This window comes from Balaenoptera physalus (genome assembly GCF_965194825.1).
Source record: "Balaenoptera physalus genome assembly, chromosome: 18".
Lineage (NCBI taxonomy): Eukaryota > Metazoa > Chordata > Mammalia > Artiodactyla > Balaenopteridae > Balaenoptera > Balaenoptera physalus.
The window spans coordinates 27,026,086-27,046,119 of NC_138899.1; the positions used below are offsets into that span (position 1 = coordinate 27,026,086).

Below are 20,034 nucleotides of genomic sequence, written 5' to 3' on the forward strand. Positions count from 1 at the left end.
CTATTACAGTACAATACTATATAGCCGATTGTGTTAGTTGGGTACCTAGGCTAACTTTGTTGGACTTACGCACGTGCTCTCAGAACAGGACTCGTTCATATGTAGGGGACTTACTGTACTTTGATTTCCTCTGCTTTAGCAAGTAAGAAATGATTTTGATTGCCTTGTTGCGGGGAGGAACATCTTCACCCAGGAAAGCTAAACAGACATTGGGTGTCTAATGTCTAAACCCTACCCAATAGGCTATCATGCATGACAGTGAGAGAAAGAACCATTTGTATTCAGAGGGTTAATGGAAGCTGATCTCTAGGTGGGTGACCAGAGAGGATAAGGGGCAACCAACCTGCATACAGTTGCTCTGGGCTGAGCGGGCAACGCCTCAGCACTGATGCAACGACCAACCTTGACAAACCATGCTGACCCATGCCAGGAGCCAGGTGTGAAAATAAACAAATATCAACGATGGCCTCACACGCGGTGTTCTTGGACACACCCATGGTTCTTAATTAAGGTAGCATGGAATTATATACATGCTTCACTGTAAGAAAAACAATTACAAAAATCCCAATTCAGGAAATAAAAATGGCATCAATATTATGATATTAATGTAAAGTACCAACAAGCATCAGATACGCAGATAATGCCGATGGGATTAAGGATTTCCTTGAGGAAGGATCTATTGCTCTTTAACATTGTGTTTTAGTTGAGGACCACATCAATGAAAAATAATTTTGTTAACCCATTTTTGATAATTATTTGAAGATGTCCAGCAATTCACCTGGGTTGACGTCGCAGGTACCAATACTGCATTCATTGTTTGCCTATTCTGAGCAAGACACGGTCAGTGTCATTCATTCTTCCTTAAATATCAGAATTCTGTTACGACCACTGTGTTAGCTCAGGAAATGTTTTCTAATAAATGTCAGAACCGCCCCCACACAAAAGATTTTATTCCCATTTTACTGGTATGAAAACTGAGGCTTAGAGAAGCTTTGAGACTAAAGTCACCCAACTAATAAGCACGAGAGCCAGACTCAAACAGTTTTTTCTCCTTCTTCAAAACTCTTCCTATTCTTGTTTCCATGTGGCAATCTTCCTGAGAGGTGGAAATATTTGAATGGGATTCTTATCAGCTATACCAGAACATATGGTATTGTGCTTCAAAGTATACTTCAGGGGGCTAGTTAGCCCCTAACCACCAGTTTCAACTTAGAACTCTTTCCTGGAAACTGCCTTCAGAGCCTGTTTACAAACTGCAGAAGATAACGAGTCTGAAGTTTATAATCATCTCTCATAAAGAGAATAAGTAGCTGCCTCCTCTGTGTGAGTTTAGGGACATGAAAAATGCCTCAATGTCTTCCCCAGATAACTCTCTCACCCACTGGGTGAAGCCTGAAATCCCCCCAATAAGAGCTTAATCCCTTTAATTTAAAAGTTTGATCCCGTGTTAAAATGGAAAACCCTGCAAGAAGAGTAACAAAGGATCTAAAAGCAAAGTGCCAAGCTGGCTCATTCTCGCTGCAATTATTCTAATTCTCTCTTATCCTATTGTGAATGCTCACTTATTCACGTTTTTTTTTTCTCACTTTTGCTCCTGAGTTTGAGAAACAAACTCATGCTGGAATGTTAATATCTATGTTTGTAATTAATGTCTTATTTGCCCAAAGTAATTTGCATATTTTAATAGCAGTTTTCTAGAAATACATTCTTTTTTTTTTTTTGGAAATACATTCTGATTGGTAAAATTTTCAAGCCAATAGAAACTATTTTTGCTGATGTATCATCCCATGCTGATAATCATTTTTCAATCTCTTAAATTCCATTTCTTCTAATTAGAATATGGTTTTGGAGAATCAATCAGATTTCATATGGAAACTTGTTTTACAGTCAAAAATTCCTAGGAAATTTCAGTCTATCCCAATTGTTTTCTACAAGAAGAAAAGTAGAATTACTGTGACTCTTTGTTTGGCATGAGTAGAGGTCTTTCAAAAAATAATTGATACAATGCATTTGCTATTCCTTTTAGAAACCATGCAGAATTATTTATTTTACTACCTATAACTGAAATACTGTAAAAAATCTTATTTCCAAACCACAGAATGACATTTTAGAATTTAGAACATGGATGTTTTTATCCTGTTACACGACCAAACAGAAAGTAGCAAGTCCAAGCATTCAATTTAGTAGTGCATAAAAAATCTTAAATACTCATCAAATTTCGCCTTCACTTTGTGCTGCATAGAAATGCATGCAGGTATGAATAGAAGAAACACAGCCACATCTGTGTTTGTGAGAACAGGACCTCATACATCAAAACAGACCATATTACATTCCCATTTTCTTGTTTCCTCAAGTTCTGTCACTCATTTAACATTGACTTAATACTTACAAAAGATAATTGACAGAAAGTCTTTCCATCGGAAAGGCACAATTTAGGTCACATATTTTGCTTACTCTGTTTCTAAGTCTTGACGCAAGTGGCAGTGAAAAAAGTTATTCTCACACCCAGCCTGCGGTGATCAGTACGTGAAACAAAAGGGAAAAACAAATCTATAACCACCCCACTTAATCTTTAACCTTGACTTTGTCCCTATCCAATTCTTATAACTAAGAATATTCAGAGGAATTTTTTTAGATTGGAAGGAATAAAGCAAAGACAGAGAAAGAGAAAGAGGAAAGAAAATAAAATCGGTGTTCTAGAGAGAGTTACACCTACTTACAGTAAAGCAAAATAATTAAAGACAGACCCTCTTTGCTTTCCCTCCCTCAAGCACACGGTTAAATAATTTGCAAAATGCTGGGGCAAAGAATTCTTGCTTTCTTCTTGCATTCTCCGCTTTCAATGTCTCAATACCTTCAGCAAGTTTTTTGGTTCATCAAATCCCCTCCTCCTATTCTATTTAAATGACATTAACATTTGCCCACTGGGAATAGGACTGATATTATCAACTTACTTGTAACAAAAGCTATGAAATTTGAAACAGACTGTGGGAAAATGTTGGCTCAATGGATAGTACTATATTTCTGTTTCTCTTTTCTGGGCCAGAATGTCAAAGAGATAAGTCTCTGAATTCACACAAGTTACTTTCCCTGCCCTGGTTGCACATTGCATGGCAGATGGCCGAGTGTGGACTAATGTTCTTTAGTAACTTAAGTGTGGGATGGAACCAAAGCCAAGTTATTATCTTCACTTTTTTTTTTTTCTCTTGATCAGAGAAACAGCTTCAAAATTCATGACCGCATTCTTAAACAGTGAAATGTCTTCTTTTAAAAAATTCTCGGTCATTTTGAGTAACAAACCAGGGAGAGACTATAGTCTATGCTTTTGTCACAAAGCTACAAGAGCAAGAGGTTTTTAATAAATAGCTATTTTCCAGGCAATATTTTTCTTTCATTGAAAAATGTTTTTATAATATACCTACCAAATAGTATATAAAACATCCTTTTGTATACATTTTATATAGAATGTATATTGAGAAATAGATGTTACCAATATAGCACACGACTCCTGGGTGCCCCTCCTTGAACACCTCTCCCTTCCCTCCAAGGGCAATCACCACCCTGAATTTATTAATCATTCCTTTCCTTTTATAGTTTTACTTTGTATATGTGGATCACTAAACAATTTGTTAGTTTTGTCAGCTTTGAGCTTTACATAAATAAAACCACGAAGTATGCATGCTTACATGATTTGCTTCTTCCACATAATATATTTTAAGATTCATCTATGTTAACATTGTAGCTTTCATTCATTTATATATACTGCTATATAGTATAAATACACCAGAATTTATTTATACATTCTATAGTTGGTGAACATTTAGATTTTTTTTTTTCTGGTCTTAACTCCTCAGAATCATGCTACTATGAACATTCTTGTACATGTCTGATAATGTTGCCGTGCAGGAATTCTTCCAGGAGTTTTATCAAAGGGTCCTAAACACAAATTCTACCTTTACTGGATAGAGCTAAACTCTTTTGCAAAGAGACTCTACCAGTTAACACTCCCACCAGCAGTGGATGAGGTTTCCATTGATCCATATCCTTTCCAGCACTTGGTACTAACTTTTAATTTTTGCCAGTTTGATAAGTATTATATGGTATTTCACTGGAGTTTTATGCTTCATTTTAGTGATTACTAATAAAAGTAAACATTTTCATATGTTTATCAGCCAGTCAAGTATCCTTTTCTATAAAAGACAAGTCTATTCATGTCTTACCTACTTTACTATTGAGGAAATTTGTGTATGTCTTTCTTCTTTATTAGTAGGAACTCTTTATATATTTACAGTACTAATCCTTTGTAGTTGTAGATGTTCATAATATCTTCTCCCAGCTTTTTGCTCATCTTTTCATTTTCTTTGTAGTTATCAAAAGTTGTTCATTTTAATGTGGTAATTCATCAATTATTCTATGTATGGTTTGAATGTTTAATGTCTTAAAAAATCCTTTCTTGCACAAAGACTATAAAATCATATGAAATAAGTGATGTTCTTGTTTCCTTTACAGTTCTTTTCCTCCCTTCCTCTTCTGTCTGCCACCTAGCCCATGCTAGGACCACTTTCTTGATTATAGCCCAGTCTAGTCCTACTCCCTGGGAATAATTCTCTATAATTCCTGGCTGTGTGCTCTTGGTTCTACCCTCTGAGTCATCCTTCCTTTTCCGTAAAAATAGCCCAAGGTTACAGCAGAGTAGAATTCTAAGCTTGTTCCTGTTAGCAGTAAGTTGGAAATCCAAAGTCCTCTTTTCACTCTGTGCTGGCTCTGTGCTCTTCATTCCAAGCTAGTATAAACAGATATTTAACTTACCAATATAAGATGCTAAGACAGATAGCAATAAATTAAAAGTATACTCAACACTTATATAAAGAGATAATTAAGAAAATAAGCAGTTTTAATCTCTGATGCCAGGCAGACTTTGGTCAAACACAATCGACCACTTGCTAGCTCTGTAAACATGGGCTCATGTAAGTTCTCTCTATTTCAGTTCTATTATCCTAAAATGTGGATAAGGAATGTAAATGAGTCAACATTTAAAATACTTTCAGGACCTGCTACATGGTGAAAACTAAATACATTTTGGTTATTGAAAAGTGGTTCTTATTCCTTCCCACATAGCATTTATGTTCAGATTAACAAGAAAAAGTTGACAGTAAGCAAAGAAGAATCACAAGCTATTTAGCCATTTTAACCAAGATTTTTAAAAATATAATAAGTAGTGGTAGAATTGTTTTTGCAGTTTTATATTGTTTCATTTTATTTATTTATTTATTTATTTATTTTGGGGGGTAAAAGCAGTATTGTTTAATGAAAAAAAGCACTGAACAGAGTTAGAAGTCTTGGCTTTTCATACAAGCTCCTCCTCTGACCAATAGCTATTTGATGTGAGTAACTCACAACCCTCTTGAGGCTTAGTTTTTACATCTGCAGAATAGGAATTCTACCCCTGCTCTGTTTTCTCTCCGTGGTTATTGTCACTATCAAATCATACAATGAGGCTGTCCAAAGGAGACAGAACCATCACTGAGTTCTGTGATGTATGGTCTCCCTTTTAGACCTCTCAAATACCCTGATTTTGAGCAACACACATATAATGAAACAGACTAAGAAAGTTTAAGTAACTTGTTTCAGCTTACTTGCTAAATAGTGGAGCTGGATTTGAATCGAGATGTGTCTCCAGCCCACACACTTTCTCATGACACTGCACTTGGAAAACGATCATCCTTTTGGCATTACGTCCTGGATCGCATTAACCAGGATGAATGAGGCGGACTCAGGAAGACAGACCTGGAAGCAGGTGTGTTCACTGAGGCGAAGGTGGGGAGTGAGTGGGGCAAAGCCAGTGCTGGAAGGAGAGTCAGGGAGCCAGAGCCTAGGTGGGTAGCAGCAGCGCAGTCGGATAGATGTAGGAAATCTAAAAAGAGGGAATGAAACACCTGGATAGAATGGCAGCCATAAGGGACCCACAGGTGAAGAGGCTTGCAGTCAAGACAGATAAATTAGCTTCAGCATAAGGACACCAGCAGCAGACAGGGGAACCTCTGAGTTAGAGATCACGGGGAGGGAGAGATTTTTATCTGTTTTGCTCACTGCTGTACTCCCTATGCCTGGTAGATAGTAGGTGCTCAATAAGTAATTGTTGGATAAATTTGGGGGCTCTAAGAAGAAGACAACAGAGTTCCAGAAAGTTACTGAGACAGTGAAGCTCAGTTATCAGAACTAAAAGATCACTGCCCCCTAATCAGCAGGAATGACTTACTGCCAAGTCAAGAAACCCTGTCCTACAGGGACCTCTGATTGAAAGTCAAAAATAGGGCTTCCCTGGTGGCACAGTGGTTGAGAGTCTGCCTGCCAATGCATGGGACGCGGGTTCGAGTCCTGGTCTGGGAGGATCCCACATGCCGCGGAGCAGCTAGGCCCGTGAGCCACAACTGCTGAGCCTGCGCGTCTGGAGCCTGTGCTCCACAACAAGAGAGGCCGCGACAGAGAGAGGCCCGCGCACCGCGATGAAGAGTGGCCCCCACTCGCCGCAACTGGAGAAAGCCCTCGCGCAGAGGCGAAGACCCAACACAGCCAAAAATAAATATAAATAAATTAATTAATTAAAGAAACGTTAAAAAAAAAAAAGTAGATCTCCCAATTTAAAAAAAAAAAAAAAAGAAAGTCAAAAATAAACCTTGGAATTCAGGTAAGGTTAGGCCAGCAGGTGGGAGTCAAATGACTTGACTACAGGGTGGGAGAAAGGACTAGGGGAGAAAAATCAAGCCCATCTCCTTGTCAATCTTACCTCACGTTGCTTCATGAAAATCCTGCCTGTCCTAACCCCATTCCAGCTGCCACCTCCTCCCTGGACCAGTGAGCGTGGGCATCCCGGTACATTTGTACCTGGGCTCTGAAAACATTTTCTTCAGGTAGCCAGATCCTGGTTCTCACTCAAAGCTCTCTTTGGAGGAAGAACCCTAGCTCTCAATTCCAGCTGGTTCCTGCAGAATTCAGTCTGTTTCTGTGGCCTCAATTCTCTGGTGGCCCTTTCGTTGATACGAAACGCAAATTCATAATGCGATTGTCTTTTGATACAGAGCATTGCCATCACTGAAAAGGAACTATCAGAATGTACCTTTAACTCTCCCTGGGAGAGGAGAACGTCCATACTGACCCCTCCCTAGAACCGGACCCAAGTCTGTCCTTGATGTGTGAACTTATGGGAAAGGACTGTGCTTCACACAGGCCCATCCTCAGTTTTCACCTTCTCCCCTCCATCCTCTCCATGTCAGTGATCTCTCTCTCCTCACTCCATCCCTAGAGCTTAGCAGGAATTGCCATCTTGTTTCATGGCCAGAACTGACTTTATGATGTGCAGGTGGTATCCTTATCTTGCTAACTGTTCCCAGATATGAGTTCTGGAAAGCTGCTATATTTTCAGAACCTGTTAACTCAGGATAAGGTATGGGTCCTACAGACTGTTAGAAAGCTTTGGACTTTGGTTTAAGGAAACTACTCATAATCTGCTCCAGTTATTGAAAATAGCAAAATAAAGGTCCCTGTGGTCTTTTAGTATATCGGTCTCCAAATACTGAGAAAATAATGTATCAGCTGAGTTGGACAAATGAGTTGTTTAACAATGTTCTGAAAGGAGATAACCCTTAACCAACATCATCCTCTGTGCAGTAGAAAAAGAAGGGCCATAATTAGCACAGAGGATTTACATTTATCTTTCTGTTATGATCTGAGCTTAATCAAAATATACACTGGTCATATTTATGTCTATCCAACACAAAATAATTGAGTAAAAGCAATCATTATCTATCTTTATTTTAACTCCTGATACAGATGCAAATACTCCTAGAATGTCTACTGAAGCTTAACAATCAAATTAATCGTAGCAATTTCCCACAGCAGAATATTTAATTATATTCTAAAATGTGGATAAAGGGAAACAGTAAAAACATTGATTTGGAGACAGCATAAAAGGCAGATGTCATCAGTAAGATTACACTTGGAATTTTATTTAATGTAGGGCAAAAAAGAAAAAAAATGCTTTTCTCCCAACTATATTTTTTCATAGAGGACACTGGCACTTTTTGTCCTTCAGAAAATTACTGAATGGAGGAATACAAATGCTAATAAAAACCTTTTGGCTTCTTTTCAGTTCCTGACACATACTCTAGAGTTCAAGCTATGGTTATCAGGAGAAATCTATGGAAAATAAAGCTGAACAGAACTGCAGATCATCAACTGGCTTAACCTTGTCAAGTAGGGATGAGACCGGAAGTGCCAGGTGACACTGACTGACAGAAATGAAAACCCGTGAAGAAAACACACTGAGGAAAGGATAGTGAAAAACTTAATGAGATCTGTACCCTACCATGGCCAAGATCAGAGAAAAGTGATATACGCATTATGTGTTCTAGCAAACCGGCAAGTTCCAGCGGCATTTTTTAGCCTTTCCACAACCCTCTTTACACAGTCTTGATGATGGGCAGAGGGTCATTTGGAGAGGTAATATTTCTAATTGTATAAATTATATTCCTGATGTCCTAATACCAAGGTTATTACAGTTCAAAAATCATGCAGTAAATTATACAAGCTCATAAATTAAAGAAAAAAGATTTGGAAACCACAGGAATTTTTAATTTCCTAGGATTTTTTATTATATATATTTTTTTAATTGTGGTAAAATATGCATAATATAAACTGTACCATTTTAACTATTTTTAAATGTGCAGTTCAGTAGTATTAAGTATAGTCACACTGATGCACAACCAATCTCCAGAACTCTTTTAATCTTGCAGAAAACTGAAACTCTATTTCTATACCCACTAAACAACAACTCCCTCCCCCAGCCCCTGACAAACACCATTCTACTCTCTATCTCCATTAATTTGACTTCTCTAGGTATTTCATATAAGTAGAATCATACAGTATTTGTCTTTTTGTGTCGGGCTTATTTCACTTAGCATAATGTCCTCAGTGTTCATCCATGTTGCATATGCGTCAGAATTTCCTTCCTTTTTCAGGCTGAATAATATTCAGTTGTAGCATGTATCACATTTATCCATTCATCCATCGTTGGACACTTGGGCTGCTTCCACCTTTTGGCTGTTGTGAACAATGCTGCTACAAACTAGTCTTTCCACTTTAAGCCTATGTTTGTGCCTCAGACCTGCAATCATGAAAAACTGCCATATCAAGTCCCTCACATTCCTGCTGAATGGGAAGAGTGACCACAAAAACGTGATGGGTCTCCTACTAAGATACTGAGTTCTATTAAAGAAAGGCAGAGTTCCCAAACATACTGCACGCTCACAAATTTCTTGTTCTGTGCTATTGAGTGGGTGGGATATCAAAATGAGTAGGATAACACTATGTCCTCTGAGACTTTTTTGAACCTATATAACCCTGCCCCATCCTTCCTCCCTTCTGATGTCTTAATGTGTACCTATAAGACACTTACAAAAACCTTAGGGAAGAGGCATAACATATGAACTTTGAAAAATTATATCCCACCCGGGGAGAAGGAGGTATGTCAGAATCTGGGGCAAGGGACCAATGTGTATGACTTGAAAAATCCTGTACTTTATCCTGACACACATAATGTCTTGAGACCTACACCAATGGGTCCCTGGCTTTAAGATTTCACTGCCCAGTTAAATGTAAAACAAATATTCCTTAAAGAAAAACATTCAAAATTAAGCAGTTTGGAATTTAAGGAAATTGCTTAACTGTAAAAGATTTAACTCAATGAAAAATTCACTTCTTTGCTAGAACAAATAAAAACTATCTCAAGCCCATCCCACAGGAACCGTTTCACCCATATGGTCTGTAACGTGCAATTAGCACCTCACTAGTTACAAGTCAAGTTCCTCCCTTCCTGCCACATGACCTTCACCAGGCCCAAGAGAAAGAGGAGGAGCTGTTAGATCCGTTTCGGGGGTAAGAAAACTCATGCGCTGGGTGGGGGTAAATGAGCTGCCATAGGCAACACGATCAGGAAATGGCAAAAATCAAACGTAGAACCCTAGACTGTTCTGTGGAGCACAGAACTGAGAGTGTTTAGAAACCTTTATAGCAATTTACAAAGTACATTCTGTCTGTTGAATCTAAAAAATGAATTAGGGTTTGTACTTTATGTCCTGGGAGTTTTCATCTCATTTCTCATAATTAATTTCACTGTATTCTAAAAAGTATATCAGCCCACAAAACTTTGAGGGTTACAGAAACTAATCCTTCACCACAAAGAGTTTGAGAAACACTGTTGGACTCAAATTCCTCTCAAAAGCAAATCAGCCCGTAATGGATGTAGGTGAAAATAAGCATGTATCAGGAATTCTATACACCATCTCAAAATACTTTATAAGTAATAGTTAAGAAATGCAAATATTCACAAAATATGAGACTTTTCTAACCAGCTTATCCAAAACAGCATACGAGGCACAAAGAGGTAAAGACTGCCCTTTAAAATAGCAGATGTCAAGGACAGAATCTGAAAGTGAAGGTTAAACGTTACCATCAAGGACAGAAGATGGTTTGACAAGGCATAGTTCCTTCTTCATGGCACATAGAAGAAACCACAGCCCAGTGCAACCACTGCCCCGTTGCTGACCTTTCCAGGGGTCTCTGGTTGTCAAGCATTCCTTAGGTCACCGAACCTCCCTGCTGGAGAGAACTCCAGTGTCTTCTCGTCACCTAGGGTCACTCCACAGGTCGGGAATAAATGGCAAAAGGGGTGTCTTTGGCACCCACCTAAATAACCACATCATCTGCTTCGTGCAATCCTGTAGTGTTTTCTTTTTTTCTTTTATATAATAGTTAAATTCAGGTTCAATACAATTTATAGCATTAAAACCAGATTCTTTTTTGAGGTAATAAACTATGTTCTACAGTTTCTCTCTCTGGTAAATTGGTCCTTTAAAGCCACGAAGTTTATGATAGGTCTGCCATGAACACTCTTGTAAACATGAATTGTTTCATATTCAGGTTTCTTTTCGTTGCCTTAATTTTCAGGTAATTATACTCCTTTGTTCCACCCCAAGCAGCACTTTACCTTCCTTGGTATTTATACATCCAAATAATTACAGATGGTTATCAAAGCCTATCTTTGCTGTCACTAAGCCAAGATGAACCTATTTAATTCCCTTACCTGTCCTCTTAAGTCAGTCCCTCCAGCCCCCTCAATCATCTTCCTGACTCCTTGTCTGAACGTTTTCCAAGAAAATGTCTACATCTTTCCTGGTCTCAGGCTCCCAGAACAAATGTGGTTTTCAGGTGCCATTTCATCAGGATCACTTCCCTACCCCGGGGTAAATCTCTTGAATTCTTCACATCCCTTTGGTCTTTTTCCCCCTTCCTATATCCAGTGTGGGTCCAAGGTATTTTGCTGCCCAAGGCAAAATGAGGCTTCTTTTCTTTTATGCCATGTAACTGGATTTATTTCAGAAAGTTTCACATTCTCTCCTCCACTCTTCCCACTCCTCCTCCTGCTCCTGAATTATAGATACACTGCTAAATTATCTGGCTGCAAAAGACCATAAACAAGTCCAAAGCCTTGTAGTATTTGGAAAGGTCAAAGGCTCTAGGAAGCAAAAGCGTGGATCTGATCATTCATTTCTAAAAGCCTCAGGGTCCCCATCTTTAAAACTGGGCAATGACAAAAATAAGAAATTGTTTGTAAAAATAAGAAAGAATATGCAAAATTATTTGTAACAGGTAAGGAATTATATAAAGTAAGTTTTTTGTTCTTTTTTATAATAATTCAGGCTTCGTGGGCTTCCCTGGTGGCGCAGTGGTTGAGAATCTGCCTGCCAATGCAGGGGACATGGGTTCCAGCCCTGGTCTGGGAAGATCCCACATGCCGCGGAGCAACTGGGCCCGTGAGCCACAATTACTAAGCCTGCGCGCCTGGAGCCTGTGCTCCGCAACAAGAGAGGCCGCGATAGTGAGAGGCCCGCGCACCGCGATGAAGAGCGGCCCCCGCTCGCCACAACTAGAGAAAGCCCTCGCACAGAAACGAAGAGCCAACACAGCCAAAAATTAATTAATTAATTAATTAATTAAAAATAATAATAATAATTCAGGCTTTGTTAGAAATAATGTCACAAAATGACTTAGCAAAAGTAAATACTGCATGTGGAAGAAATGCTACCAGTAATCCAGACTTCACGCTTTCTCTCTCAAAAGTCTTCAAAGTCATGAAAGGTCTGTTGCATAAATATTATCCTGTATATTTAAGGACTATAAATATAGTCCTATCCAGGAAGGGATTTTGTGTAAGGATGAACAGTTGGCCTGCTGGACATAAAGACTGCCTCACTGGGAGTAGGGGCAGCACAGAAAGCCCCTCCCACAGGTAGCAGTGCAATTGTTAAAACTTTCCCAAGTGGAGATCTGGGCCTCTGTACCATGCAAGGGAATGCATGCGCTGATGCCACATATCAGACATTTGGGTGCATGTTGCTGGGATCAATAGATGCTTCGGGGAAAGACCATAAACTCCTGAGAGTGACTGAACACCAATTAAAGTATAATTGTTCACGCCAGGGGCCTCCTTAAGCTGTACACAAAGAGACTCTCATCTTTTACAACCAGAAGGCAAGAAAAATTTAGGATCCAACCCCAGAATTAATTTAAGAGCAGCAGAGCTCCAGGAGAGGTTGTATTCTCAACCTTGACCCATTCACTACTCCAAGGTCAGGACTCTGATTCTGAAGTGGTGGGAACATAAGATATGGGGTGAAGATATCTGAGTTGATACATTAAAAAAATCTTAAATGCTAAGATTTTCCTGAGCCTTCTGGGCCTGCAGAAGTGGTCCACTCCTCCCTGTTAAAGGCTAGTGTCAATGCAAATTGTCACTAAACAATCTATGATAAGGAGTAGAAGAGAGTTTTGTTCGAGCCAAGTTGAGGACTATAGCCAGGGAGACAGAGATTCGAGAAGTACTGGAATTGTGTTCCACTGGACTACAAAGCAGAGGAGGCTCATCTAGGCAAAAACTGCAAAATTGCACAAATTGTTTTTCAAGAACTAGGATTGGAGCTGGCAAGAAGTAAGGGTGCTTGTTAAACAAGGATTGGTCACATAGTGACAAGGGGAGACCTCAAGACCATAAGGTTGCAGCTAGGAGCTGGTAGCAGATAACTGTTTTGAGAATAGCTGGTGGTATCCTTGAATTTGATACAGTTCAGAAAATTCAAGTTCTCAGTGATGCAGAAACATGTCTGAAACCACATCCATTATGGCCACTGGGCTCCATTTTGGATGCCTGAGCCACAGTTACTCCATTTGATTTTTAAACGATTTTAAATATGTCATCACTAGTGACAGACCTCCCTTTCTTAAAAATTATGAAGGAACTTCTGCCTTAGAAGATCACACACAGACACACACACACACACACACACACACACACACACACACACACACACACAGCATTCTTGATGTACTCCCACTTCCTGGTCACCAGACAATAATTAGGACTAAGTCAAAATAAAATCCTGCTGAAGAAGTATTGGATCTGCTAACAAAGCAAAGAGATTATACCTTAATATTGCCTCAGGGCCCCAAGATGTACCAGCAGAAACTGGAGGAGTACAAGACAGAATTCTGAGTACCACATCAATAGGAGCAGAACATACAACTGGACTAGAAAGAGTTTCTAGGATGGCAGCTCTCTTCTGTGATACAGAACTTCACATAGTGGCAAGGATCCAGGGAGATAACACTAATATATTGCTAGGATGGCTCTGGGAAGCTTGGAGAAAGTGATAGCACTCACTAAATGAGTAGAAATGCCACAACTATCATGGTGAATAGTAAAGAAGGGGTCAAAAGACTCAGAGACGTGGGCGTGCTAGAGTGGAATTTAAATGGTAAAAATGAATGCATAAATGAATAAATATCCTCCCTTACCTTGGAAAGACACATTTATACATTGCTGCAGGAATTTTCTTTCTAAAACTCAAATCTGATCACATTACTCTTCATTCTCACATACCAAACAAAATTTAATTGTTTTAGATTTATTATTTTTATTTTTATTATCTGTGCCTGGTATGTATTTGCCATATCAAAAAATACTTGTTGAATAAATGAAAGGACCTGCTAAGCTCTCAAGACTCAGTTCCTCCCACTACCTTCTCTTCTAAATACCTCTCATTTGAAAGGACAGACACGATGTCTTTCTCACCACTCCCCAAATACGACAACCGTTCACAGCCTGTGCCTTTATATAAGCTGATCACTCTGCCTCAAATGCTATCTGAACCTTCTTTCATCCATTCACCCAACAAATATTTACTGAGTGCTACACACACCCTCCCTGCCAACTCCAATTCACTCTTTATGACATCCTCTCTGAGAAGGGATTCCTGTCTTCCCCAAGATAAGCGGGCTTCTCTGGGCCATGGCACCTCGAACCTTCCCCTCTAGACACCTCCCCTTTGAACTGCTATTTGTCAGTTTACATGTCTTTCTCTCCACTGAGTGCACTCAAAGCAGGAAGACCACCCTCTAGCTCGGACCCCAGTGAACAGGAAGATGTGTTGCAGATACCTATTTCTTTCGTCTGCCTGGTCTCATTTTCAACGTTCTTGTAGCGACACTCCTGCTTCTTTGGGGAACTACTGCACTCTCCCCCTGCCCTCCACTCTGTGTGGCTCCAACAGCTAACCCCAGTTCATCAGTCATGGGTATCACACATGCCCTTAGTCACAGAGGTGGGCATGTGACCCAAGCAGGGACCTGTGTGGTCCCTGAACAGGAAGGCGCTCCCTCTTCCCAAGGGGTGGGGGGTCACTAACTTAAAGCAGCCTGTGGCCATGACCTCCTGCTCTCAACCACATGAAATAGGGAGAATGTGGCCAACGAGCAGAGAGAAGTAGAGCGGGGAGAGCAGACTTAACATTATTTTAGTCTCTGAAATCCCTGAGGCCAGATGCACCCCTAGTAATTCAGGTAAATCATCCCCCAAAATTGTTGAATGAACACAAATGAAATTTTTAAAAATGCTTTCAAAACAGTGTTCATTGTCAAAACTCAATTCAAACATATTAAATTATTCCATAAATTATTATCGAGCCTCTACTGTGGGCTGGGCATTCTTTTAGATGTTAGGCTGGCACCAGCAACTTACTCCTTTCATAATATAATGCTATTTGAAATTAGCACTTACCTCAGAAAAAGGAAACAAGCCCTTAGAATTTTATTAAATATTTGTATTTTAGAGTGATAAGCCCAGTCTTTTTTATTGTATCTATTCTTGGTTATTGGGATAATTTATGGTCTAACGTGAAAGCAGATAATAGCCCTCCAAAATGGTATAGATTTTGGATCAGTCATGCGAAAGTCAGCTAAACAGTAAACATAATATATAAAATGAGGTGAGGAATAAAAATGTATATTTTACCCACAACTGTATATATTTACCAACAAAAATTAAGATTGATTTGATTCTCAATAAGGCAAGAATGGTAATGTAAGAATCGTATTACTTGTTAATGATCTACCTAACTTGCCACCTAAACACGTTGACACATTTCCCCTGAAATAGAGTAGCATGGAGTGGAGGTACCAGATGGCATATTCAAGAGATCAGTGTTCCTCTTGAAAAGCATGCAGCCTGAAACTTAACATCCCTAAATATGTGATCTATCCCAAACAGAATACAGGATTCCTACCACCTGGTACTGTGAATCCTGACCGTAGAACTTTGGCATTCAAGGATTAAATACATGAGGTATAAACTCTTAGAGAATAACTCAAAACAGTGACATGTATTTTTCCCAAGGCACCAAATAACAAGGCTGGTAATTTCAAGCAAATCTCTTAGCTAGACCTATGTGTGTTTCCCAAATCTGGCTATGTCTCAGAATCACAGCTTTTTAAAACTAAAGCTATCTGGGTACTTACCTACCAGTCAGATTCTGAATCAATGGATCTAAGATAAAGCCTGAGCACCAGTATTTTTTTTTCAGTTCCCAAGATCAAAGCGATGTAAAGCCAGATTTGAGATCTAGGAAACAGCCCAGCACTCCTATCTGAATAAATCTTTCTTTTTCTCTACCAGTCATCATGCACACTCAACTTTTTTTGATGTCCATTAAGTGAGATATAAAATTTCATCTAGTATTGAAGAGATGGTTGACTTGTGTCATGAAGCTATACTTAGGAAACGTGATGTTTTTCCATATCCAAGAATTGGGGAATCCATGAAGATCTTAGAACACAACCCTCCTGAATATCAAGAGTCTACTATATCTTATAAATTTTAAGATTGCAATGGCAGCTACATTATATTTAAAATCTTGAATTTTAGAACTCACATAGACTTGGGAACTCATTCAGTCTAACTCCCTCATTTTACAGAAGAGAAATCAGAGATGTATTAACATCATTAATGGATTTCATTCAGATGGCAAATGAACTCTGAAATGTATATTTTAGTGTAAATTTTTCAAATTCTGCTTTGGTGAACACAGCAATCTCCCAAATCACAAAAGCCTTCCAAAATACTGAAACTGATCTGTGGAGTCCATTGTGCCATTGGGTCAGTAAATTGGCAGCTGATTCCATCTGTAAAAACCTCTCAGTTGGCAACCATGACTACCTTCCACCTATTAAAATGGTCAGTTGACCTGATCATTTATAAAGGCTCTAATTTGAAAAACAAGGAAATTTCTATAAATCAAGTTGAAAAAAATGTTGACAGAGTATTGTGTTCTAAGACGGAGCATATTCTAAAATAGGGTGGATCATAACAGGTTTGTGGCTCAGGGTTACCTCCAGGAAACACTCAAGGCTTCTGAAGTTTGATTAGTGAATCTAAGCAGAACATGTAACTTTCTAATCATAACAAACATAATGTTCAAAAAGAATACTACTTATTGGTTTTCAAGAGAATTCTACCTCAAGTGAAACTGATACAACATTTCTTGTAGACATGCACAATTTGGTTCATTTGCATACAGCGCCAGCTTTTATAACATTGAGAATAAATACACTACAAAGTTCTCAAAAGTTATCTTTAGATGTTTAATACCTGTATAATTGAGGAGACTTGTGGCTTTAGGTGACTTATAGTATGTCACCATTTTATATAGCAACACTCCAAAGAAATCTGTCAAGTTTAGACTAAGTTTGTACAAGGCAAGACTCAGTGTGAAACCTATCTCAGATCACTTCAGACATTTTTAGCATACATATGAAGCTGGCCAGAGACAGAATGCCCACACCAGATCTACCACAAATCTGTAGCATATGTCATTGGTCAACTATGCTTCAGACCGTGGGGGAAATATTCCTGAGATGTAGGTGATTTTCTAATTTGTAACGAACAGAGACATAGAACCAGGCCCAAAAGGGTCAGAGCTTGAAGGGGGATTACTTCTTTTGTTCATTAATTTGTTTATGCAATAATCCCATGTTAGGCACATTCATTACAAATACAAACTAGCAACTTAGATCTGGAACTTTCCATTGATAAGTTAACAGGTTATATAGTATAACCTTGTCTGTTTGAGATTTACTGAACTGGAAAAAGAACATTTATTATTTCAGTCTAAATATTGACTTAGAGAAAGAAAAATACATACTCTCAACTAGTTATTCATACTGTAGAAATTATTGAAACTATTATTTAGGAACTATCGCAAGACTGTGCTCTAAGATTTTCCCAATAAGGAAAATAAATCCTCCCCTGAGTCTCAAATCAAAACCAATAAGTTCAAGTACAAAGTCAACAAGTAAGGTCATCCCATCTGTGAAGATTTCTTTAAATAGTGACATAATACAAGGTGGGTCCCTCCTATTACTTATTTAGTAATTTCATCTTAGCACATCTGAAATTTTAAGAAACAGTAATTTTTTTCTATGCCATCAAGTTTACTGGTTATTCATTCATGAATAATATCAGAGGTAATAGATGCTACATTTAGGAAAAACAATGTCACATGCTATACCAGGAAGTTTTTAAAAGAAAAGAATGGTTTGGAAAAAATAGAACTCAACATCACATTAAAGAAATTTTTATTCTAAATATGTTAGAGGAAGTATTTGGAGGGCATGGGCTCATATTTCTAGTTCAGAACTTCCTTTCAACTCTTTCTACTCAGTCAACAAGTTTCTCATTCCAAAAACACCTCTAACCTCACCTAGGCTGTATAATTTTTCTAAAAGCACTCAGTTCTCAAAATGGCCAGTGTCCCAAACTTTCCTATTTGAAAAAAAAAAAGGGCAAAAGACAAAGAACTCAATCTAATGATCTGAATTTCTCTTTTTTCCTATTCAAGAATGAGAAGTATTTCAAAGTAAAAGGTTAGTGACATGTAGAAAAATCCTTGCACCATAATGCACAGTATAGAAAATACATAGGACACTTATAATACAATATTGTGTTACCTTAAAATGTTTTATTTAAGTCCCTCATCTTTCTCAAAAATAAAAAAAGCTTGGATGAACCCAACAGAAAAAGACATCTTAACATCTTAACAATGATTAAGAAATGAAATTATAAAATAAAAACTTAAGTATTGAGGAGAAAGCAAATATTCTAAAAACATAATTGAGAGTGAAATTTATCTGTGATCATCCTGAGAGGTAGGGATAAAATAAAAAACACAGTCACCTATGTTGATCCTTTGAATGTAGAAGTGGAAGCACATCAATTTCTTGACTAAAATAGTATTATTAATATCATCTAGGATTTTATATTGTGTGGCTCAATAGCTAATGTTCTTGACAACGGTTTTCCAACAAATACAGAAGTCCTCTTTAAATGACTCTTTCTTATATAACCCCCAGCTTTCCAGAGAACACATCCTGGAGATAAAAATAGGGTCATGAGAAGAGTATTCTCCAATTCTATGCCAACTGAGAAAGTGCAACCCATGGTAAATTCCTCAACTAATGAAAAGTCCCCAAGAAGGGCCTTTTTGGCTACAATTTGGCATCCACAGTTTTCTTTCTCTCCTGTTCTATAGTGACAGCTCTGTCACTGCTGAGACCAAAAATGGCGGCTACATCACTGTAGCTCACAGAAGTGGCCATCACCAATGGTTGGCAAGGACATTAACGTTGTTGCTAAGAGTTGATGTCTGTCCTGAGACTGCCACCTTCCATTTGAATGCACTAAGCTTGACTTTACCTGAGGGGCTTGCCCTAGCTATTCCTCTGCCTGGGAAGCTTTTTCCTCATATCTTCATGTGGCCAACTCCCTCAGGAGCCCATGTTTCTGCTCAGATAGTCTCTGTTTCCCTGAACATGCTACCTAAAATTATCATTATCCCCTAGTCCCTCTCTATCCCATAACCCTGTTTTATTCTGGACTTGGACCAAGTCACCAAAACAATCAATCACTCCTTCTTTCTGATTCTTCCTAGAGGACCAAAACACAAAACCAATCAAATCAAAACAAACAAACAACAAGAAAAACACTTAAAGTTGGCCAAGTTAATGGGCAGATAGTGGGATGAGTTTCTCAAAGTTGTGCAGCATCAAATAAATAAAAAGCAGTCAGTGCCCTCCTTCTATCTGGTTTTGAAATTCAGGTTTACTTCTGATGGGTCCTGATTGGACCTTGTGCAGCAATATAGCAAAATGTTAAAAGGTAGCAAATATATTTCAGGTTTTTCCCAAATTAAATATCTACACAAGGGACTTCCCTGCTGGTCCAGTGGTAAAGAATCCGCCTTGCAATGCAAGGGATGCAGGTTCGATCCCTGGTCAGGGAACTAAGACCCCACACACCATGGGGCGACTAAGCCCGCAGTGCCTCAACTACTGAGCTCACGCACCTCAACTAGAGAGCCCACGTGCCGCAAACTACAGAGCCCACACACTCTGGAACCCGCACGTCACAACTAGAGAGAAGCTCGCGCACCGCAACGAAGAGCCCACGCACCGCAACGAAGAACCCACGCGCCCCAACGAAAGATCCCACAGACCTCAGTGAAGATCCCACGTGCTGTAACTAAGAGCCAACGCAGCCAAAAATAAATAAATAATTAAAATAAATTAATAATTCTTTAAAAAAAATCTGCA

The 20,034-nt window shown here is 38.7% G+C and overlaps 1 long non-coding RNA gene across 1 annotated transcript; it reads right to left on the minus strand.

Moving 5' to 3' along the window:
* Positions 1-119: 119 nt before the first annotated feature.
* Positions 120-19,859, minus strand: LOC309647498. The gene is made up of 2 exons (XR_014256088.1): positions 6,677-19,859; positions 120-6,316 (listed from the first exon to the last, which is right to left on the minus strand). It is a non-coding gene; the product is annotated as an uncharacterized lncRNA (long non-coding RNA).
* Between the last annotated feature and the right edge of the window lie 175 nt (positions 19,860-20,034).